General features: G+C 39.5%; 1 protein-coding gene across 1 annotated transcript in view; it reads right to left on the bottom strand.

The window, feature by feature from the left end:
• il11ra (interleukin 11 receptor subunit alpha) overlaps positions 1–21,686 on the bottom strand; it is a 43,908-nt gene extending 22,222 nt beyond the window's left edge. The window contains exon 1 of the mRNA XM_020601146.1: positions 21,576–21,686. The gene's annotated coding sequence lies outside the window, so the exon portion shown is untranslated. The remainder of the gene's footprint in view (positions 1–21,575) is intronic.
• Between the last annotated feature and the right edge of the window lie 3,738 nt (positions 21,687–25,424).

The following is a 25,424-nucleotide window of genomic DNA, read 5'->3' as shown; positions in this document are numbered from 1 at the left end:
TCTCTGACTCACCCACACCAGTCACCTTTCTACTGTAACTCTTCCAGCAAGAATCTGAATAGACAGGGGAATGTAGCCATGGATATTGTCACCAGGATGCACCAATAATGCAAATCCTCCCACATGCAGATAGATGAAAAACAAGACAAGTCCCAAAACCCCCAAACAGCAAACCTAGACCAGAACCAGAGCGATTAATTATTAAGAGAAACTGAACATAAAAACAATAGCAGTGCCTAGAAGTACTGACAAAAAGAAAATCAGTAACAGGAGTGCTGAGGAAAGGCATAAGGAGAGGAGACTTGTTGGCAAAAGAAATTCCAAACTTGAGGATAAAAACACTTCATAGTAAAATGAGGTGTGCGCACACCAATGACGAGTGATCTGATCCAAAAGAGCTCTCTTTTAACCAGTCCTCTCTGTGGCAGCACAATCCCACACAGTGAGTCACTCACATTCTGGCATGCCACTGCCTATTCAGTCAGCTTAGAAGAGAAAAATAAGACATTGAGAGGGGAGAAAGACAGAGAAGAAAGGAAGGAGGGGGGAGGAGAAAGAAAAAGACAGGGGACTTGGATACAGGGCAAACTTGACAGATGGCCGCAAATATACTGTAGTTGTTAAAAGTTAAAAGTGTACAAGAACAGGCTAATAAAACCATGCACAAACATCTCTGGAGTCAGATTAATGTCTATTTAGTCAGATTAGTTTCTTTAACAACATTCTCTGTACACACACTTACACTCAATCACTGTTTTGCTTTCTGGTGACATAAATTACTGCAGGATATCCTGTTCATGAGGACAGATCACCAGAGTTTATGTCATAAATTACAGATTAATAAAGACTGATGTTTAATTTAGTCTACTGCCCGCGCAATTTGGTCATTAGTGTGCAGTCATGTTTGTGTATTTGTTTGTGTTTGTGGACGCGTGTGCTCAAGACAAAGGAAATGATGATAAGTTGAGAGATTAGCTGACTAGGTAAGTGATACAAGTGCATGTGGATGTGAGAGAACACAGTGTGGCTAGTATGGACAGTGTGTGTTTGTGTGTGTGTCTACCAGTGTATCCATGCACTCAACCAACAACATCAGGAGGTCAAGCCAAAATGGTGTGGGTGGACTACAATGGTGCTGGCGTTTACTCAGGTGACTATGGCAACTACTGCGCACTCAGTCCATCTGACCTTTCCAGGCAATAACAACACTGCTAACACTGTGTTTTTGCACAAGTGTATGTCCACTGATAAAGATGTGTGCCATAAAGACATTCAATGTTAAGATGTGTGCACTCCATTTATTCTCACTGTTACTTCTCTTGAACCCTCTTCCTGTTCTTTACTGTTATCACAAGTCTTTAAGTGACGTGAACATCGTAAACAACCAACAGGTGAGCTCTCTCCAGCACCAAACAGGAAGTGGCATAGCTGGCACAGAAAAGGCCAGCATGAGTAAGACTTCAGACTTAACTCAGAATTAGCATTTTGAAAACGATGAACATCTCTGGCTTTTTGCCAATTACATTCAGCTTCTTCAGCTGCTGTTATATTTTGTCTGGCATTTGTTTAATTTCTTTGTGTCCTGATGAGATATTTTACTTTGCAGCATTGAAGCCCAAGTGCTTGATTATGACTCATGCAGTCAAGTCTGATCATCTCATCAGAAAGGTGTAATGCATGACAAGTCAAGAGATCAGTCATTCCCTGGTTTTGTCCAGACCTTAATACTCCATCTTACCGTTTTGTCTGTGAAAATTCACTGAAAAGAACAATGAGATGTCCACATTTGCTGAATAGTATATAATATACATGTATATAATTAATAAAAAAAAAAAAGTTAAATGACTATTTCCATAAAAATCATGATAAATCTTCACATTCAGATATTTAAACTTCTAAATGGAAAGTAACACTGCCGTGTCAAGCAACATAAAATTCACATACTGATCCAAGTGAGAACCTACAAACAGCCAGTGTGAGTTTAAATCAAAGAGGAAGAAAATCACAGAAGACAGAGATAACATACAGAGAGAAAGATAAATGTTATTAGGATCAAGCACTGTTGGGAAAACGGGCAGAGAAGGGTTCAGTCAGGCTCTTAAATCAAAATCATCCAATGTGGACAAGGTCCTGAGTACATACCACATAAGGAAACAGTGGAAAAATATGAGGTTGTGTGCCTGAGGGGGTTAAGAACAGGTGATAAGCCTACGAAACCTGTTTCCAAGGAAGCCAATACAGTACTGAAGTATCTGGCGAGTGAAGGAGAAAAGAGATACAGAAAAAAAAGACAGAGATAAAAAAAAACACATTTTAAATACTCAAGGAAACATTTCAAAGTACTAATTTCCAGGATATAGGTGCCAAATATAAGGTTTAAAAGTCAAAGAAATTCACCTGTTCTCTCATGCGTTTGCATAGGCTAGACAATACACATTTTTAAAGGGTTTTGCCAATTACAGGCCTATATAGCAAGTGTTTCATAGAAATATACAAATTCAGAGAAAACTGTACTGAAAAACTGTCAAAAAGAGTCATTTGTTTTCTCTGTTGTCTACTAGGAGGTGTACTGAATTTCCACCATTACAGGCACTGAAATACCTCTTTCTAAGGTGGACACAGTTGTGAGTGAGTTTTGTTGTGAGGACATAGACTCATCCTCACAATTTAGGATTAAACCTAGAATCCAGTTTAGTTTAAGAGCTGCATTTAGTTGTGTAGGTTAAAGCTGGGGTAAGAGAATATGGAATGCATCATGCCAGTGAGTGTCCTCACAACTACAGAGAGACAAATGTGTGCGTAGTGACAGTATCTTGGCCTCAGCTCTACAACGCTGGAATTTCCTCCAGCTTTTCCGCCAGGGCAAGATGGCTACCATATGCCAGCTATTCACACACAGAGACACAATTGAACAAAGCCCACAATCCAGCTAGCACAGTTTGTAATAGTGAAGCCAACCTCACATATAAACAAAGACACACTGAAATGCATAATGAGGTGAAGGCTGAACTAAACACACACACACACACACACACACACATCTGGACACACATTTGCAAACATCCCTGAAAGTTATCCATGAGTACATTTGTGTCGGTGGCTATACATCTGCATGTGTACAGGTTAAAGAGAGATTTCATCACTGTAATGAAATAGCCACACTATACAGAGCATCAAATACCACACACACACCAGAAGAAAGTGTAAAATTATGCATACATGCCTCCAGCAAGTGAGTCTTTGATTTGACCCACTGTGATGGTTATGCAATGGATCCCCTACTGAGCTCACAAAAGCTCTTCAGTTCAATGACAAATCAATAACCTATCAAAAAGGCAAGCAACTAGTCAAACCTAGTGCTATTTGACACTTTGAGCAACTTAACTGGAGCACAATACTCACTGTCAGCTTGCACGCATGCAGTTTTACTAGCACCTTTCATTCTCACGTAGTGATCTGATGAGTAACCAACGCTAGCAGAGGAGAAAGTCAATAATTTATTAGGTTACTGCCTGGAAAATAATCAACAGCAATTCTGATTACGTGTTACCATCATTGTCAGAAAAAAAGGGGCTGGAAAAAAAGGGAAATATTTCACCACATTGACATTTTATAGACAAGAAATTGGCCACTTGCAGCCTTAAAAACTACCCAGTTTTATTTTGGAGGTATCATCAGGAACAATTATCATTTCAGTTGTCTTTGAAATAAAAGTTGCAGAGAATTAACCTGAGATTGGATTCCATCTGGCAAATCACTATTATGGCAAGGAAACAAGTAAGAAGGGAAATTAAATTGGCTGTAACTGATGATCAACAAAAGTATAGCTGATGTCGGATGTTCCCGGCTATGGCTGTTATTCTGGAGTCAGTTGAATTTCTGTGGTACCAACTCTTTCCTCTATAGGAAGTGTGCAGACATCTGGTGACTTATTAAATTCTGCAGCGTTAAAGAGTTATCCCTAACTGGAAGATCTGTGATGAAGGAAAAGGTATACTAGATGACAACTGCATAACCCCAACCACAGACATACAACCTTCCTCTGTGTTTATATTGCATTGCTTAGCAGGAACATGTAAAAAAAAAAAAAAAAACTACTGGCACTGTCTGCCGGCAAACAGTGCCACAGTAAACACCTCCATATGCTAATGAAAACCGCAGCCAGGGTTTGAGTCTTCTGTCTCCAATATACACAGCCATAGTAGCACTGAAAAAGGAAGATCTGCCACTAGCAAAGTCACACTACTAACCACAGGATCTGTAGTTAAATCTCCTGAGCAAATAGTGAACTGCTCACTGGGAGAAGAAATACACCGTCAAAGAATTCACTGTTGTTTTGGACATAACACCTGTCACATTATTACTGTAAAACTGAACCACAGAAAGCAAACATACTTCTAAATTAAGTGCTTCATCTTGGCCTATACTAAGCACAAGCAAAGTTTCTATGCAAAGAAAAGAAACTGATGGCATCTGATAAAACACAAAAAAGATTTGGCTACGTCTAATCTTCATTTTACAGATTGGGGAACAAAGCTTGATCTGCACAAAGGATGTCACTTTGCAATATAAAGAGGAGGAATATCCAGTGAGACGCCCAGCTTCGCTTCTGTGCATCTGCTGACAAGTGTTAGGGTGATTTTTATTTTACGCACTTATGAATGGTTTTATTTTAAGCAGCCTCCATGTAAGCATGTATGCAAATATGCTAGTATTTAGTAATTAATAGAGTATACTGGCACCCTAAGTCTCTATCAGACGTTCTTGCAGGGCAGCTGGATACTGCTTACTCACCCCACACCTTTCTGATGTCAGCAACTTACAGAAACTGAAAATCTAACAATCACACCCACTCCATGTGATGATTAGCCAGCTGTGGTGAGGAAGGAGCTTGGAGCTTCTTACTCTTTTGTACGTATATGGCTGTTTTAATGTGTACAACTGACTGAAACATTATGATTGCCTACTTAGCAACTGAACTGGCATTTACCAAAGAGAAGATGCTTCGTGGGGCTAAGTCCAGCATGGTTTGGCTGACAGTAAACTAAGACACCTGAGGTACAGTTAAATAGTAACAGGAAGGTTAACCAAGCCAGCTACAGAAAGGTTAAAGTTCTGGAGACAAACTCTGGTTTTCTTGGAAATGTAAAGAGACAACCTAAATGAACCAAGTGCAAAAAGGTGACAATGGAAAGTTTTCCCACAAACAAAATCAACTGAAGATGTGATCTCACCTCTCAATATATTTGGCTGTGTTTAATCATGTTTAACTGTTTGGAGGACATTCAACTGCAGTCAGCTTGCAGGACCAGAATATTACCGTAAACCGCAGCACTTTATAACTGTGGTCTGGAAAATTCCATAGCGATAGTGTCCTATTTCGGATGGACTCCCAGTCATCATTATACTGACCTAAACAGCTGTCAACATATCTGCCACTGTAGTCTGACAAAAATCACCAGCCTAAGAGTGTGTGACTGCATATATGAACATTCTCATATATACTTTTTTTGTATTGTGATTTCTATTGTTTGCTTCAATATCTGAAATGGAGCAGAACAGTCAGAACTGTTGGTAGCCAGAGGAAGATGATGGTCTGCTGCACTGAGCGAGCCAATGACAAGCTCTTTAAACATACACCTACACATCCAGATCTGTTATCCAATAAGTCCTTACATACAAGCAGTCACAGCCACAGACACACACACCACACACATATTTTCTGTGTGATCAATTACTGGCCATGCACAGCCAAACCGCCATCTGAAACAGAGTACAAAAAAAAAAAACGGAAAGAAAAAAAGCATCGAGTCAGATGGCCTGAGACCAAAACACGAATAGGGAGGACACAGAAAAGGTATGTGTAATGCTAACATTAAATCTTGATAATTTGATGTAATAATGTGGAACTGTGATTATATGACTAAAATAGCAGCTTTTGCTTTCTGTGCTGCCTGCTAAAATTCTAACCACAGTAAATGGATCGGCCATGCATCAATGGATGGGTTGTTGTCAAAACCACTTTCACGCAAACACACACAAACACACAAAAACATTCACATACATAATCTGCTGATCATAGCTTTACCGAACTCCATCCAAGTCAACAAGCCAGCAGGTTGGCTCGCTGACAATCTCTGCCCAGTTCAGTTTGCCACACTCTGATGATTTGCTGTTAGCTGTGATTGCGTTTTTGTGTGCACGTGCACATCCACTTACATAGACTGGCGCCATGCTGATGCTGCTGGGAACAATTATAAAGACATTGAGCAGATAGTTCATGACTGTTGTTCTGTGCGGTGCTGAGAAACCCACACACATGAATATACACAAAAACATGTTTGACTTTAGGAATATTGTCATTTGTCCACAGTGACACTATCACATTGCAGTAGGGCAAATTAATTCAAAACTCTAAGCATCTTAGAGGCTCAGATAACACCTATCATGCTTCAACAAACCAATATCTAACCAAACTATTAGAGAAGTCCAATCAGGGAACACTTTAAAGGATCAGTAGCGACTAAAATAAAGCTAATCAAATGTAGATCATTCTTTACTTTTACACTATTGCCACAAATTGTAACCTGGGGTTTGATACATCTCTCCATCCTCTCCTCTGTAAGCTGTTCACAGAGTGGATCACACCAGGGAAGAGGTTACATTTTACTTTAGTCAGCAACAATGCTCATTAACCACACACATGCAACAAAATCTGCCAGTGATGGAGACTAAGGGTGTAATGAATGGTCGACGTAGTCAGATAAAAATCAATGACCAAATTATTTGCCAACAACTTTGATGTTGTTCTTGATCTTGCATGTTTCTCCAGGCGACTCGAGCAGAACGTCTCAACCTCTCTTGGCTCCCCAAATGGAATAAAATAAAATAATCCTACGGCTCTTCCAAAAAGCCGATTCACAGCCCAGTGCTGGTCATGGTGGCTTGAACAATAGTGTGATGGAAACACCTTCATGACCAAAAACCTCCAAAGTGCATTTCACTGGGAGCACATAGGTTATGCTAGAGTATCTGAAGAAGAGGCACACTGGCTCTCTGAATGATGAAGACCAACGTTTTGCCCACAGTCAACTCACTGAAGTCCCCTTTTCACCTCCAAACCAGTGGAGCTACAGTCGCAAGAAAAAGTAACAGCACTGTTTGAAATTTCCTGGTTTTCTGCATAAATTGGTCATGAAATGTGACCTGATCTTCACCAAAGTAATAAACATCAACAATCACAATATTTCTAAGCTGATAAAGCACAAACAGTCATGATCTTTCAGGTCTTTACTGAACACATTATACATACAAAGTGACGGAGGCCACAGTGGAAAAAACCTCTTAACTCCTTTATCTATTAACATAAATATTTTTAGGGTGTGCTGAATGTTAGAAGGCAGACAAACAAAGTTGCGAAAAACTGTCCCATAGTGTGTACAGTATCATATCCCAATGATTGCATTTTTGAGTGGCCTCAGTAATTCTAAAAACAACATTTGGCATACCTTCCTAAGACATGCAGCGACTATGCCACAAGCAATGGATAAAGCTAAAAAAAAGAGATAAAGAAGTAATATAAATGTGAGCCAGTAAAAGAAATATTTTTTCCCTCAGGGAACTATATTCGTTCCAAGCGTGTTTGTGTATGTGCAAGTACATGTGTGTTCGACTTCCCCAACAGATGACCTTTAACAGAGACAGCGAAGAGCCTTTGCCGTGTGTTAAGCAGGAAGGAAAAACCATGGGAAATATACAGTATACACCCAAATACCACAAACATGTTAGGGCATACACACACCCACACCCACACACACACAAAACATAAAAACCCACCCACTACCACCCACACAGACACATTTTGACCATTCTACACACACACACAGACACACACGTGATCCCTGTTCACCAGAAAGATGAGTCACTTTGCTGGGAACACCATGCTTTCCTTATTACTACAGACGGGCTGACTGTCTCAGCATGACGAAAAGAGAGGTAGGGAATTCAGGAGGTAACAGAATGGAGACGACAGAAAGGGGTAAAAGACAATAAAATACAGATATAGAGTTAGAGAAAAATGGGGGGGAGAAAAATGATGAACCACAAGTGAATAATATAATGAAACAGAACAGACAGGCAGGGTGAACTCAACTGTGTTTCAATGCACCTTACTGGTCGTTCCCATATTTCTTTCTTTAATGGTTGTTCCCATATACACAAGGGAACAATGAAACAAACTAGAAGTCTCAGCACATTCCAAACCAGCTAAAAAACTATCATATGAGAAGATAAAAATGAGAAAGTGATGCTTTCTTCTTTACTACTGTCTGTTCAAAAATGCTATTGGAAAAGAGAGAAAGAATAATGAAAGCTACAGACAGAAATACGGAATAATCTCAATGCCATCTCAAAGCAAATACCTGTTTAACACTGTTTAGTCCATAAAAAGATTTACATTATTGGCCTTCCATAGACAAAATCTAATGGCAAACAGGAAGTGATGCATTTTGTAACAAATACTGAACAAATAGTGACTAATGATAACTGACTTTAAACTATAAAACCCTTATTTAATAAAAGAAGCCAAAGTTCACAAATAATATATTTTGTCCAAACACAGCCACCTGTACAAACCATTTCGTAATAGCGCTGGGCAATATAAACTAAAAACTATACCATGGTATTTACCTATTTTTGCAATAATATAAATCACACAGGTCACATCAGCATACGGTCTTAACAGCTGTGCAAACAAACAGTTACCCAAAAAGTAAGACTTAGGATTGACCATCAAATAATAAACTATACCAAATAAGTAGACAAAAAAAAACAGAATATGAAATTATTCACACATGCCTTCTTGTAAACAGTTTTGTTTGGCATCATGTCTCTGGCTGAGTAAAATGACCCATCCTCTGTCACTTTGTTCCAGCATTTTTTTATCGCCGACAATACCTACAGAATTAATGGAGCTGGCTTACTTATTGTTGGTCTAACATCTCTCATTATCACCTCGACAAACTTCTGGCTTTCCTCAAATTCTGACTGGTGTTTTTGCTTGAGGGGTGGAACAAATTTTATGTTTCCACCCTTTGTATGGGATTCTGATATAATTTGCCGATCATGAATGTTTGAATCACGTCTGCCCTCCTGTTGCCAAACCATTTTCAAATGGCAGAAGCAGCTCTTTTTTCAGAATTAATTGTTCTAAGGGGTTAGCTCTGCCTTTTGCCATGCTTGTTCTTTTTATAGGGCACATGTGAGATGACACATAAGGCTATGTATACTGACATTATCACGCATATCATCAATATCATGAGATGACCGATTCCTATCATGGGGAGGAATTATAACAGTATACTGTAAACGTGCGATATGGCACAGGCCTATTTCTAAACCAAACATTATAAAACTGACTAAACTTTGATTTAAAATAAGAACAAGCCTGATCAAAGAATAAGATAACAAAGTTATGAATCTTCTAAGTGTTGGCCCTGTGACAGACTGGTGACCTGTCCAGGGAGTACCCTGCCTCCTACCCATCAGGTACTGGCTCCAGCTCCCCCACAACCCTGGTTAGGATAAGCGATATCGATAATGGATGGATGGGTTATGCATCTGACCAGTACTTGGCAGCTTTGTGTACTTAATACTACAGACACATTTTGGTTAGTACAAAACACGATACAGAGGTTCAAAAGTACATTCCTACAGTCACCATAGTGGAGCAAGAAAATACAACCACCACTTCATAGTAAGTACGCTGGAAAGACACCAGGACAATAAGCTTTGACTCTTAAAACAAAACAATAATCATAAAAACAAACCAAAATAATGAGCACTTGGCATCAAACCAAATGGAAAAGTGAAAACAAAGAAAACTATCAAATAGGTCTAGCTTATAGTTAAGGTAGGCTGTATTTCATTTTTCAATTGTGTAAATTCAAAAGTAAGTTAGAACCATGATGAGATTGCATAATCTGACCACAGGCAGTAATGTTATCCCAGTGTTTCGCCTTTTTCTTAATCATATTCCCTTGGTATAGCTTACGTTTAATTCACTGCAGATGGAGCAATGGGATTGGAACTGAGAGAGATGGGGAAAAGAAGTGAACATAGAAAGAGGGCTCAAAAGGGGGGAGGGGTGATGGGCAGGCAAAAAACAGAAAAGAGAAAAAAAGTGGCAGGCCAGAGAAACTGAATAAAGTAGAAAGTAGAATAGAGAGACAAAAAGAACACCTAAAGAAATACAGAGTAAAATACAATGCAAACAAGAGCACTCAGAGAGTGCATGTACCTCTGCCAAAGCACAACATTGCTCACGTCAATGTGCCCCTTGTGAAAAATGAAAACAACACAAAATGTGTCCTAAGATTCTTGATCCAGATTGGATCCAGATTATCTTTTAGGGTATGATAGGTAGTTATACTGTGCATCCTACTTGAACGTTTCAGGGTTCCATCTTCATTATTGGCCAAGTTATGGCAGAAAATATGCATTAAATATGGCTTTCAATGTTAATTTTAAAGGACTGTCAGATCCAGATTGTGGATCAAATCTGGTCCAGTGACAAACATTGCCACCCGTATGTGTGTCACATTTCAAACAAAAATGATTTTGATAACTTCCATGAAGGAGGTATAAAAAAAAAAGAATAGTGACAGGAAAAGTCTTCTTAAATTTTTGACAACGAGGAAACCGGAGGAAACCTTTGAGGAGATGTAAATGGGCGGAAACATAAAACTACAGTGCAAACCGGTTGGGTCACAACTGAATTAACTCAGTTAAACCTGTATTACTCCGTTGTGCACACCATATTTTCACTGTTTCAACATTTTGTGGCACCAAAAAAAAGCCACAGAACGACTCAGATGCAGACCTGTGCACTTGAGAAAAAGTATCACTGGTGGGCTACCACAAATCATTACAAAAATCAACTGTAAACCACCATTAAAAACTGGAAAAAAAAAAAATCTTTTGGTGGTTTGGTTTTTATGCCAAGCTGAATGAAACTCCCTCTGAGTGGATCAGGCAAAACGATCATGCAGCAAACAGCCCCCATACACCAGGCTGAAGTTAAACACACACAGTTTGTTGGCAGTGTCAACTGTAGGATCCACAGTACAACAGGACTATTCAGTCAAGGCATCATATGTACTGAGAAACTGTATCTGTTCATTTCAGAACAAAACCAGACAGCAGAGCAAACACATTCCATATGAACTATAATAGCAGGCTAAGTGGGTTAAATTTTGAGAGACACCCTCTGCAGAAAAAAAAAACCATCAACCTCATTAAATATGTGAATTATTTGTTGGACAATTCAAACTACACAGTTTCAAGCTTCAAATAAAGAAAAAGCCCTCATCAGACTGCTGGCTCACAAACAGCAGACTGAGATAGCATGGGAGATAGGGGGTTGATTTACAGTGCACTGCATGATTTTGTTTCAGTTTGTTGATTCTGAGACACTGTTTGTATGTACGTATCTCGTGTGTGTGTGTGTGTTTTGAGTGGTCCAGAAGACAGACTAAAAAGGATGTTTAAGACCAAAGAAGCAGAGGGAGGAACATTTTGAGTGATAATCTGTCAAACCAGAAATGACCTCACTATTTCAAGGCACTGTTTAACTGCATGACTGACATCTTCTACCAAATGATGTATCTATGTTTGAACAGAATATGTTTTTTAAAGTCACATTTAGTAAGGTGATGTGTAGCTTTTGATATTATGACATTAATATTACATGCTCACATCAAAGCTGATCTAAATTTGCATTTTTGTTAAGATGCCCCCCCCCCCCATGCTGTAGCTATATCCCACTGTAACGTTATCTAACATAGCAGCTCAATGTTGACTCAGGAAATCCCTCTAGCTACGAACCATTAACTAGCCAAACAGGGTCCATATGGCCATCAAAGATGCTCATCTAATACACTATGTGACACTTGGCCAAACAAATTTATTGGACTAGTTTTGGTTGGGAGCACGGCGACCTTTGTTCAGTCTGCACGTGTATAATTCAATGGGCATTCAAAATTAGATTTAATGTCCTGCTGCCGAATCGCTCTATAGTAAAGTGCTAACTTAGAACTACAGTTTGTTTTTAACCCGAAAAGGCGTTTTCTTCAACCTCTGAAAGATGCAAGGTGCTGCCAGTTGACACATTTACATCAGGTTGTTTCTATTCTACCTCAGATGTTGGTCAAAAAATACATGTGTATATAAAAGTGAAGGAAGCTGCATACTTTCATGCCACAATATCTCTTGACTGTCATCTACAACCAATCTCAGTCTGATGTGTTTTAACACCACAAATGGCAAAACAAAACAAAGGCTAAGGGCCATCATCATATCAATCCATCTATTCTTGAGTGCAGGGATCGATATTCCTGCCAAGCTGTGTTTTCTTTGTGCTAAGCAGTATTTTTGAAATGCACCAATGTCAACGCTGCCTGTTTGACTCATTGCAACCAACCTTAAAACCTTCAAAAGCACATTGAGTTTAGCAGAAAAATTCCAATAAACTGCAGGCTGCAGGCCATATTTGGCCAACTCCAATCACCTGTTTATTCAAGGTAAATGTGATAAAGTGTGAACTCAAACATTAGGACTATGACATTAGCATTTCAAAGAACGTCTAACTGAACCTGAAATGTACATGAATGTACAAATATCACTCTTTACTTGAATGAGCTTAAGAACAGCTATATTTTTCTGAAGAATTACATAAACTAATGAATCTATGGCACTACAGTAAAAGAACTGGCTTATCAAACTTGCACATATGTGGCGTCCACAGACCCTGTTTACATCTGGCATAAAGAGAGCTGACAGCGACTATCAGCGAGTTCAGTTCCAGTTTTGTTACACAAGTATACAGAGTACACATATTGGAAGGCCAGAAGACAAGGTGTGGTCCCACTGGTGCCAAACATCACAACCACATCAGAAGCAACTCTCGGCCTCATCAAACAATATGACATCATGTGAAGCCAGAATGCAACAATTCCTCTACAATTCTTTATACCTAAATGGCCGCACATACTGTATCAGTATTCCAACATCAGGCTTATTCTGATGGCGAGGGCTGGTTAGAAAGGGGGGAGAAAAACAAACATACACCTCATCGCTTGCAAAAGATGAGAATTTGATCATTTTCAGTTGCAGATGCTTGGCTAGTGTAGTCTTGGCTTCATTCTTGTTTGTTTCATTTGCCTGCCAAATCAGATATGATCACCATGCTCGATAACAACCATTTATTCTCCCTTTAAGAATGCTAACATTCCATGAAGACAACACACACAGCAGAGGCAGGGAGGGATAGAAAGGCAAGAAGAGCAGACAGATAATGAACAACAGAGCAAATAAAAAAAAGGGACAGGTAAAGAAGAGGGAGGAACACGGCACAGAAGAAGGGCTAAGTGTGAGCGAAGGAGAAGTAAGCCTGAAAGGAGTGAAGAAGAGAGGAAAAATAAGATTGAAGCAGATTCATATTCTTCTTCCACAGAGATTCCAGCAGAATTGTATAACAGTACTAGGGATGTTCAATATTGACAAAATTTGATATCTGAATATTTTCTTTGATGTTGTCAATAACAATAAGCAGACAATATTTTAAATCCTGCACAAGTATTTCATTGTACTAGGTCACTCTTGTTAATAGAATATTAAAGGACAAGCATTATGCAAAATTCACTTTTAGAGCATTTTATGGCATTCACATGGGTTTCTGGTGTGTGTAGATGCACACAAAACATGAGAAAAGAGCAGTACCAGCCTCTTTTGCTTTTTTTTTTTTTTTTTTGTAAAAACCCTGCTCAAACACTCTGTCCAAATTTGTATCTCTTTATGACCTCATGAAATGATGTGGGAGTTCATTTTATGGATCCTCCTCCCACTGAGCTCCGCTTTGGTGCTACCGGTCCACCATTACGATTTTTTCACTAGAGCAGCAGACGTACAGCAACATGACACAGCTCAGAGGACTGACTCTGCACAAACGAAGACAAAAGTCTCTACCTACTTCCATCCTCAGAGCTAAACCTGAAAATAAGCATAATTTGTGACCTTTAACAGTTTCTTATTAATGATATTAACAGAAAAAAAACCACTTATTTTCTCACAGACACTTTTACTACCCCAGAGAGATCTGCCCAGTAATAATCTGTGTCGTGGTTACTTTGCAAATGATCAAACAAGCTCTCAGGTTGCTTGGCAAATTCTTGTCTTTGGAGCAACATCTGTCTTGCCAAAGTGAAGATGAGCCATGTTTATAATAATTAATTTAATGACATAACATTACATAGCAATGCTCTTGGTGGTGTTTGTTCACTCGTTTCTTTTTCTTTTACTTGACTAATGCATTTGCAGCTACATTAGCTTAACTTGTGGTGCAATGGCCATGTATTCATGATACTAGGTCTATCCAACTGGGCTACAAGATGCAGTGAATCAAAGTGTGTTTTTGATTGATTTTTGGAAAAGTGAGTGACGTATACAATAATATCAGTTCACACATCATTAACCTCTAGAGTCCTGAGCTTTGGAAACCCAAGCTGTGCGGTCCTCATATGAGGACGCAGGGACTCTAGAGGTTAAAACAACAATTAAGATATTATCGATATGTATCGCACACCCCTAAACACCACCATTCCACACACACTTTTACCACCCCAGAGAGATTTTGCAACATCATAACTGACTGTCAAATAATTTAAACCGACAGGTTTATCAATTATTCATAACCACTCCAGTAAAAATAGTGACCTAGTTGCAGACAGTTTCAAAAAACAAGTTGCCTCTAGATCCTCAGCCACCCACTGTTACATTTTTGTGTCGAGAGCCACATAAAGAGTTAATAAAAATGGCATCTATCTAGTGTCTGGTCTCAGTCAGCACAACTGGATATATCAGGGCTTCTTTTCATCTTTTCAATGCCATCCGTGTACATCATAAAAAACAAGCTCAATAGAACAGAAAATTACCCAAGCTACAAGTATTCACTTGACAACCACACCTGACTTGACTTTGAACCATAGAAAGAAGCAGATCCATAGAAAACTGACAAGTCAAGCTCCATCATTCATCTCTCCTATTTAATATAGCTTTAATGACAGTTTATGCTCAACTGTGAACACATTCAAACTGTGGACCACGACAGGCTTTCTAACAAGCTATGATGTCACAAAATCTGTACCACCTGGTGCCCAGGTGTGAAACTGAGATTTAATCTAAACGGAGCACAGATTTACTTTCCCCTTAGAGGAGATGAATGTGAAAAATTCTGCACAGACACCATTCTGCACAGGGAAGTTCAAACATCCAGGTCAAGTTAGTGATAAGCATTTGGCTCTATGCAAACTTTTCACTTCAAAGGATACAAGCATTACTGCAATTTCCACCCCCTGCAAATAGTAGCATACATAAATAATATGGTGTGCAAAGGCCTCGTATTCAAAACTGATTCTTCCTCTTGTGATGACAAAGGCTTTTGTACCAATTCATTTACCCATGCAAAATAAGCTGCTCGCATGTACATTGTTTGAGATGACCAAACATATAGTGATACATAATATTAAAACTTATTATCAGCCACTTCTTCCATGGTTGGGATCTGTCCATGAACCTAAGTAACAGCATGCATTTTTCTCCAGTGCCTGGGGAGGATGGCCTCTAGCGCCATCTCTTAATTTCTAAATCTCACTGACAACATGACCCACACTGCCTGAGGGTTATGCTGTATCCTTTCCAGCTAAAAGCCAGCACTGCACAAGTCCAAACCCAGCAAAAGCTGCCTACAAGCCACACTTCTATGGGTCTAAAAGCAGTTGTTTTGATAACAATCAATAGTGATATGCACTTCACAAAATCCATATGTTAAGGAGAACTATAACTCCAAAGTGTCGGGGGTTTTTTCCCTTCACTTGTAAATGTGGACACTAAACACACAAAGCCCAGTTCTATTTCAAGTCACAGTAACAATGACCCTGAGAGCTCAACACAAAGCTCCTTAAGAAAACATCTTCACCAACATGACAAGACGTCCAAATACAGAAAACTACCAAATGTCCACAGACATGAACCAGACTACTTACAGTGAACAAAGCCAATAACAAGTGCTCCATCTGTCTAATTTCCCTTTACCTCTTAACATTTGAATAAAATAAACCCCACTGAGACGGCACAATGAGTCCATATTTATGAACCCCTTCAAAAACCAAGATGGTGGATCTGTGTTCAGCTGAACAACTGCCTACATTTCATGTTAGGCATCAGGCTCACAAACAGAACATTTTCGGGGTGATGCTGACGGTAAATATGAACACCTGCAGGGCAGGAGTAAACACCAAGCAACCGCAGTGCTGGTACATTTTACCACAGCTGCTTGTAAATCAGTCCACAGTATTCTTCGTGCTGGTTTGGCAAGTAACCACTCATGATTTCGAGGTTGAGTTGTAGACCAAAGCAATCAATAGAGCGTTTTTCTCCAGCACAGACCAATACACTGCCAAGCTCTTTTCACAGTCAGCATTGCACAGCACAGAGCAGTTACAGTATACATGGCTAACCTAACAGATGTTGCTTTCACTGGCAAGACTGTAGCAATCTGTCAGCATTTTTTTTTTACACATATGACCATTAATTTATGTCACATTGGTACGCTGGTCAATCAATTGGTCATACAAACATCATACAACCTCTAAAGTGAAGTTTGGGATTCTCTGTATCTCCTACCACTAGCTAAAAATGTTCTCAGAGTGCTTGTTCGCTTTCTTTCTGTGGTCAATCAAGAGTTTTTGCTTTTTTTTTTAATAGGGCTGTGAAAGTTAACAAGAACATAGCGTGTTAACGCAAATTCTTTTCGGTGCCACAAAATTTTTTGACACGCGATTAACGCATCAGGAAGCAATGCAGCATTAATGTTGTGGATGCCAAGCAGAAACAAAACTCATGGAGCAGAATGGATAAAGAAAATGACCTTTTGAATGGCAGGTTCAGCTCTCAAAGCACCGCAAGATGGTTTTCTCGACAGGACCAAAGTTATTTGCCTTTACTGTTGATGTGAATTGAGCGACCAGTGGATTACGGCAAGTCTCAAATACCACTTGCCGGCCAAGCGGACCGCTGATGCAGAAAGCCCTCCCCTCCCTCACCAAAGGCAGACCACACTGGATAGCTTGCAACAGAGAAACCTGGACAACTCTAAAGTGGAGGCAGCGTTAGGACAAACAAACACGCTAGCGCTGAGGAAATGAACTTAGTCAGTTTTCATCCCTGTTTAGAATTGATGACAACAGTGTGATTAATCGCGAGTTAACCATAGACAACAATCCAATTAATCATGATTAAATATTTCAATCAAGTGACAAAAGAATTCTTTTTTTATTATTCAATGTCCATTTGCTTGGAATAATACCTTTTCCTGTATCCAGCCACAAGCATACTTTCCTAAAAAAAGAGCCTACATTTACATAAAGAAAAAGACCCAAAATTCCTTTAAAAACCATTTATGAATAAATAAAAATAGGGCAGCTTAAGACTGACAGAAACAGTGATCCAGTCAGACCACAGTCCATTGATGGTGAGTACAATGACACGTTATATTTTGAGATACTGCTTCTCATTCACCCATATAACTATATTCCATTTTACAAACATTTGCCAGACAATTGTACAACTGCAAATGTAAGTAACAGCCTATCTGGACAGAGTTTAGGACTAATTTCTAGATTTCTATTAGAGTGATTTCTATAGCATGAGTTCTAAATGCATACAAAGAAACAAATTTTAAGTGTTACCATTCTTTTGCTGTATTGTTATACTGTGATATACTCGAATGCCATCTACCTTATGAACCAATATCAACCTTACAGGCTGTGTGAAAGGCCAACATATAACCCATAGTAAAAACAAACCCATTTGACACATAAACTCAGTTGTGTGCTAGACGCAATGCAAACAGAAAGCAAAATGGAATATGCTACTTCTACTCTGTGTGAACATTAACTAAACAAATGGACAAGGTCTATTAGCAGCCACAATAACCAAAAGACAACAGTGAGCACATCCTTTTAGAAACTGATCCATTACACAATTGCAGCTGCAGCTTCTTCCCTTACGGCTCTATGTTACATACACATGTGTAAAACAAGGTAAGCAATCTCAAAGCTCTGGAACTTCAGCACATGTAGACAATGGTAGAAGGAGAAATGAAAATGAACCCAGGTTAGGTATAAATTAATAATCTGCAACACAGTGGTAGTAAGTAGTCACAGTATAACTCCTCAAAGAACAGTATAATTGAACAAAGCTCTTCCTAAGTATGAGTATGAATAAAGTACACAAAGAAAGAGTCATACCCTGATGTAGGCCCCTCAGAGTTGGTTTAATATCAAGAGCTGTCTCTTTCTGTCTCTCACTCACACACAAACACACACCAAGAACAGTATGGCCTCAGACCTGGCAAGCAGCATTCAAGCTCTTGGAACTGCCTTCTCTCTAATTAAAAGTTGATTGCTGTGGGCCCTGCGTGTGTGACTAGTGAAATATGAGTGTGGAGAAGAGCGCATGGAAGTTTGGACTGAGTTTAGCTCTGTGCACATGTGTGAACGTATGCGCACAAAACTACTCATCTGAGTTTTTGCCTATGCATGTATATGTGCACGCATGGATCTGTGTCAAGGTCTAAGTGGAGCCTATGCATACTTGTGTCTATGCATGTGGTTTTTGGCCAGAGCTAGTGCAGAGATTGGATTGCCAGCAAGAACTGTCTGCAGGGACTCATGCAGCAAAGCAGGAGGCAAGCTGAATAACAGTGCCTTTCTCAAACTAGAAAAGGGGATCTGGAGGTGAGTTTAGCTGAACTGAACTATGCCAAATAAAATGAACAGAGGAGGAATTAGTTAAAATATACAGTTCTAGGCATCAATACAGGCCTAGCAATGAACTTTTTTTTTTTTTTTACTTACAAGTTGTGTCACTTAGGTTTAACTCTCAAAACCTAAATAAGTACAAGCTTCCACCTTGTCTACATACGACTGCACAAACCCAAACTAAATGTAATTAAGTTACCTCAATGTATAGACAATTTACAACTTTAAGGCATTTTATCACAAAACTACATTGTGTATCTTGCATTGTAAAGGATCACGTCCAAATGTGTCAACTCAAATTAAGGCCTATCACTGCTCTCAGAAATGTGAGCACTATGGATTTCCCTTTTTTTTTTTTTGATACCTCTAACTACTGAGTCCAAGGAGCACATTTGTTTGTGTGAGTGTATTTCTACATTGTTTTCACTGGTTTCATTGGTCACAATATTTGTAAAGGCAAAAAAGGTTTTTTATAGCGAGAGAGAGAGACTTTAACCCAAGGTTAGGTTCACTTCCCAAGGGTAAACAGCAAAATGTACAGTGTCTCTCGTTAGCGTCACAGTGGTAAAGTGGTGAACAGAGTGGAATAGCTGATGTTCTACTACTGTGATAGCTGTCTTGACAAACTAGAGATTAAGGAACATTTCCTTGAACCACTAAAAACCTTGGATATTAACAGCACAAGAGTAGCTGAAACAATTCTGTATTTTTGCTTTACTGCTACATGTGCGAGCACAGTAGGAAATATAAGCTCCAGCTGGTCGACCAACAACAAACCAACTACAGTATATAAATGTGAACTCTTCGCTTCCAGCTCTCAAGCAAACAGGACACTTACTACCAAGTAGGAAAGTTAACACAGTCACTTGTGACTGTGCTGATCCCAATCACACAATCAAATGCCATGGGGCAACTTTAATAAGGAAATATGTACCAAACTGACCCAACCAATAACTGATGATGACCAAACAAACCAATAATTTCTGGAGTAAATTACATTTAAAACAGCAGATAACAATCCTAAATGAATCACTAAATTCCTTCCTTTAACATCTAAAGCAGTCACAAGTCATGAGGTCAAGAACCTCAGTTCTGTGACAGGAAAGTTAAAAATATTTTAAACTTGATTTGTTTTAAAAAATACCAATAAGTAAAAAGAAAAAACAGCTCTTACATTTAGACTATGTTATGGAGGTAGCGGAAAACAATGGGTACTCTTGGGATTCCCTTATATCCACTATCATAAAACATAGAGAAGGCCATGCCAACAACACTCATCGTGTTGTCGTGCCGATGTTTTGACTGCATGGCTGCCTATGTGAGTACATACAGAGCCACCAGAAGCCAAAGTCAAATTCCTTGTTTGAGTAAACATACACTTGGCCAATAAAACTGAGTGTGATTCTGCTTTTCCTGGTATCAGCCTGTGAAGGATCACAGACCAGCCCGTTTGATAAACAGGAGTGTACAGTGACGTCACATTACAGGATTTGTGAGCAAGGTTCAAATTCTGCCACTGATATGCAACGTGCAGCGCTCCCTCGTGATCCGAGAGCACAGACCCCACATATAAACCTTCCAGCTAAGTAACCTTTTGTAACACGGACTTTCCTAATGGCTTTAAGTGACGTTATAGCATGAACTTTAACCTACAGTTCCTTTTTAATGGCAGGAATTTTGAGAAAGAAGACCATACTGAGCTAAGTTTGAGCTAAAGACTTCACAGCCTTGTCTTTGCCTCTTTCTACCACCTACCTTCATTCTCCTGGTCCTGAAATTTCCCAGGCTTCTACTTTCTGCTTGGCCTGTTTGCATTCCTGTTAAGCTCTATTTAAAGGCTTGATCACTCCAGTGGCTGGAGGAACTCGCATCTGTAGTGAGACCCCATCCCTCTGTCTCCACATCTCTTGCTGTCTCTGTCTTTCTGTCTGCATATATCTGCATCTATTTGCAGTGCATTAACCTTCATTGCTGCTTTAACAGATCAACAAATGCTTTTGGGTGACGCGTGATGTCAGTTCTTCATTTACAGACTGCCAAGTTTGTTTCCATGCTTGAGTTTGAGAGCTAGAAGCAAAATGAGAACCCACTCCACTTTTACTATTCATATTAAAAAAAATAATAATTAAATTCAATCTTGCACAGGGCTCACAAACGATTTGCCACACAAGGCTATGAGTCTATCAAATAATAGATGTTAATTCAATTTTACAATAATAGTAGCCCACATTTTAAAATCAAGTCAAAGTCATTTTATAATATTTGATAGCCTACATTGTTAGTGTGCTGCTAATTTCTTCCTACAGCTATCACCATTAACTTACCTGAATTAAATCTGAATCAAAAAGACAACCACAGCAGTCCCTTTCATCAGTAGTGAAAGAAACAACCCACTTTAACGTAATTTTATCTCATTAACACATATAAAAATGCAGTAAATGATACAATTAATTTATGAGACATTGTTGGAGGCATAAATATAAGACCTATAATTAAAATGCATGTTATACAACAGGTGTTCAGAGTGCTACACAAGCTACAGACAAGCTAGCATCGTGACCAGCACTGGAGTAAATTTCCCCCTGCTCCCTTCTGTCCCGTGCAGTGAGGCGGATAAACTTTTCGCCCCACACGCTTACAGCCTCCTAGCCGCTAATTCCTTCCTCCCCGGTTTGAAACACTTTAAACCACCAAACCTACCTTGGAAAATCTCTTCAATTCAAAGCGGCATTATTATATTGTCGCCTTCCATGGCTGAAACGTACAAGATGTTCTTGGGCTCCCCAGTGAGTCTGGAGACGAACTAGCAGGGCAGGAGAGCAACAAAGTCGGGACAAAAAGGAGGAGGAGGGGAGGAAGGAGGCCAGTAAAGTCGGCCGCAGCCTCATTGGAGGAGCTGGCTGTCACTCATTAGACTAGGTGGGCGGGTCCTAACTGTAAAGGGATTATGTAGGCTGAGCTATCAGCACTGATCCCAAGTCTGGGGCTAAGACATGTGGCACGGGAAAACATAAACCTGTTTAACGATTAAACGGAATAAAAGGACGTTATTGATCTGGTGAGGCCCCAAGGTATTGCATCTTGGGAAAGCACATGTAAATAGGCAAAACACAAGCAAACTAAGAAAGCATCACCAATTATACAACATGTGTAGCATTTTGAAGGCTGCAAAATAAAACAACACAACCAAACACAGACACAAGCTACAACTACAGAAAACATAACCTAATACAAGAATAGTGTACGTATCAGACACTAAAATGAAAATATTTCCAAAAGACATTCAAATGTGTTGGCATTAGATCCCAAAGCTCTGAGTAGATATAGTTTTTTTAGCTCATCTGTTATGAGATGGAAACATAAACACATTAGAGCAATTAAATGTCCTAGATGCTTTAGCAGACAATACATTTCATAACAGTAATATCTCATTATTGACCTTTCCTCCTCCCTTGTGAATGTAAATGGACATAGAAAAGCATCTGTCAGTGTAACAAAATGTCCAACAAAACAGGCTCAGAATTACCTCAGCATAGATTGAAACATCTCTGATACAAATTCAGCATAAACAGAGAGCAGTTTTTATTGTAGGGGGATGATATTGGTATCAGTGTATGCCTAATAAATTGGTGACTCCGTCTTCCATTAGTGTGCATTTCATACAAAATTTTACTGTTCCTTATAGATTCAGAAACACATACCTATACACATTTTTATGTTATATCAAAGTATATATTAGTTATGTAAATGTTTGACTTTTTTCACTTATATATATATGCACAGTGTGGTCAAACCAGGTGCTCTGTTTCTGGTTATTTAATTGTGAAGTGACTTTGACGTTTGACCTGGATTCCCTTCAAAACAAAAACAGCCAACCATACCCTTACCAATTGAGTTTTATTATGCCAACAGACTGACCAGTTTAGACCAAATGTGTGGCAGTTGGAGTCCAGGCCTCTCATTACAGTGACATCAATTATTCCATTCAAAAAGAGGATTTCCAGTTTATTCTGCTGTCCCGTTACTGACCAGACTCATCAATCCCAGCTTGGAATAGTTACAGTATGCCTCATTAGGATAATCATCTTTATTTGGCCAAGCATGTTACATACACAAGGAATTTGTTTCCGATATAGAACAGAGGCAGCTGTCTGCGGCATCAACTCACACCGATGGCTCTAACCATCAGGGGCAACTTGGGGGTTTAGTGTCTTACCCAAGGACACTTTTTACATGTGGACTGCAGGCACCGAGATTCAAACCTTCAACCCTCCGGTTGGGAGATGACTGCTCTACCCACTGAGCCATAGTCGCCCCACCCACGGCCGACCCACAACACAGAGAGAAACAGGAGAGCTGTGGATATCAACCAGACCTCTGAAATAAAGAGACGAGCAGAGCTTCTTCTGTGTCTCTGCATGTTTATTCTTTACCAATGCAACTATCTGTGTAGGAATGCCTGTGCTATGCAAGGTATTTTAGGACAATCATACAACAAATAATACTTTCATGAAGTTTAGAGTGTGTAAGATTTGAATCTGATAGGCTTCAGTCACTTTAAAAGCTTTAGTTACTTTTCATACCTTTAGTTACTTTTCATAACTTTATTTTCCTTGCTTATATATCTTACAATTGTATTGATGAGAGTCAAGTGATACTGAAGTAGAAACTGCCTGCTTTAATTTCTGTGTAGACATAGTGTCTGTACCCTCAGGTAACCAGACGGCCTATTTTACATTTTAACACAGACCTGTTGGCCTGTTTTGCATCCTCACATAGGCCCACTTAGCATATTCGAAGTTCTGCTTTGTCATGTAGTATCTTGCAGAGACAGGGGGCCTACAACCTGAGATGACCACCTGACCACTGGGTCCTGCTTTGTCCTGCAATACCCTATACAGATAGGGGGTCTGCAGCGCAGACAACCAATTGTTCAGCATTCACTGATTAGCGGCTGCCTGACAATCACAACACACACACACACCTGGTTTAGATCACATTCCAGCAAGCAGAATGGATTTCCTGCGTGAGCTCTGTCTCTCTGATCCCAGCGCTGTAAGACTTCACCTGTGCTCAGACTATGAGTAAACTTTCTGTTGATTTTAAACAGTCCTCTCCTGTCTTCACTTCTTGCACTTCCAACAAAGGAATTGGGTTATTTCTAACAAGTGTTACACTTTTATTTAAACTGTATCCAAATGGTCTTAATTCAAATATAATTGTAATCCTTTCAGGCCATAACTGGACTGATTGCATCTGATTCTTGTTTTTTGATTGTTTGTCCATCTGCATGGTTCTTTACTTTCAGATTGTCTCATGGTCTGGTGCCGGGTTTAACTGCACGTCCATCTGCCTATAAGCTATTATTTCTCTGTAGCTTCTTCCGGTTCTTTCAAACCAGGAACTCTCAATGAGACGAAGGAGACTGCTTTAGATTTTATAAAAAATAACCGTGCTGGTTTATTCAGAGGATCACAGGTAAAATTCACATTACACGTCCAGATCTCTCTCACCCCTCTGCCTGCGCGCAGGCAGCAGAAAAAGCTCAAGATGTCTGGACCCAACAGCCTATATAATATTAATCATTTTGGGCTATCCCCATGCTACAAGGGGCGTCAAAACCGTGACGCCACCCGATAAGCAAGCTTTGCAGCTGCTCTAACGTTTAGCCAAAACATGAGGAAAAGTCAAGGTGCGTGACTGTTGTTTTCGTGGTGTGTTCTAAAACAATTGGACATAACCTTACACATTAAGACAAATATTAAGACTAGCATTACAGTTGACCCTAACAGCTCTTTTCCTGTAACCTTGGCGTGCCTGCAGTCTGCACTGCAGGCTGAACAGTTAACAGCCTGAGCTAGTCAACCTGTCTGCACTAACATTGCTAGACAACAAATCTCTGAATATCTATCTAACTAAGAAATAACCTAACATGCCTTACTACTATATAAGATAATATACCGGTCAGTTTGTTAACATCTGCATCTACTCTGTCTCATCTATCCACCTGCCTATTTATCCCTCCTTTATAAAAGCTGCTTTTTTCCAATATCATTTAGCTACTGTATCTCTATGTTCTGTAAGATATTACCCAGTTCTTTCTACCAGGAACTCTGAGAGACGACGCAGACCACTTGGATATATAAAAAATATAACCGTGCTGGTTTATTCAAAGGATCACAGGCAAAATTAACATCACACGTCCAGGCGTCTTCCACCTCCAATACTGCGCGCAGGCAGCCCGGAAGATGAAAAAAGCCCCGTACCTAATAGCCTATACAATTTAATCACTTGGTTGGGCTAGCCCCATCCTACACAGGCAACGTCAAACCGTGACGTCACCTGATATGCCAGCTTGGCAGCTGACCAGAGCAGTAGTCAAAACATGGAGAAAATTAAAGTGTGTGGCTGTTGATTAGTGGTGTGTATCTAAAAACATACAGGACATTCAGGGACATGTCCGAACAGTAAGCCTCGGAAGATATTATAACTAAGATTACAGCTGAGCATAGCATGCTACTAGCAATATTCATCCTGTCTGCAGACTCT

The sequence above is a fragment of the Monopterus albus genome, unplaced genomic scaffold (genome assembly GCF_001952655.1).
Source record: "Monopterus albus unplaced genomic scaffold, M_albus_1.0 scaffold50.1, whole genome shotgun sequence".
Classification (NCBI taxonomy): Eukaryota; Metazoa; Chordata; class Actinopteri; order Synbranchiformes; family Synbranchidae; genus Monopterus; species Monopterus albus.
This window is presented reverse-complemented; position numbering and strand designations above follow the sequence as displayed.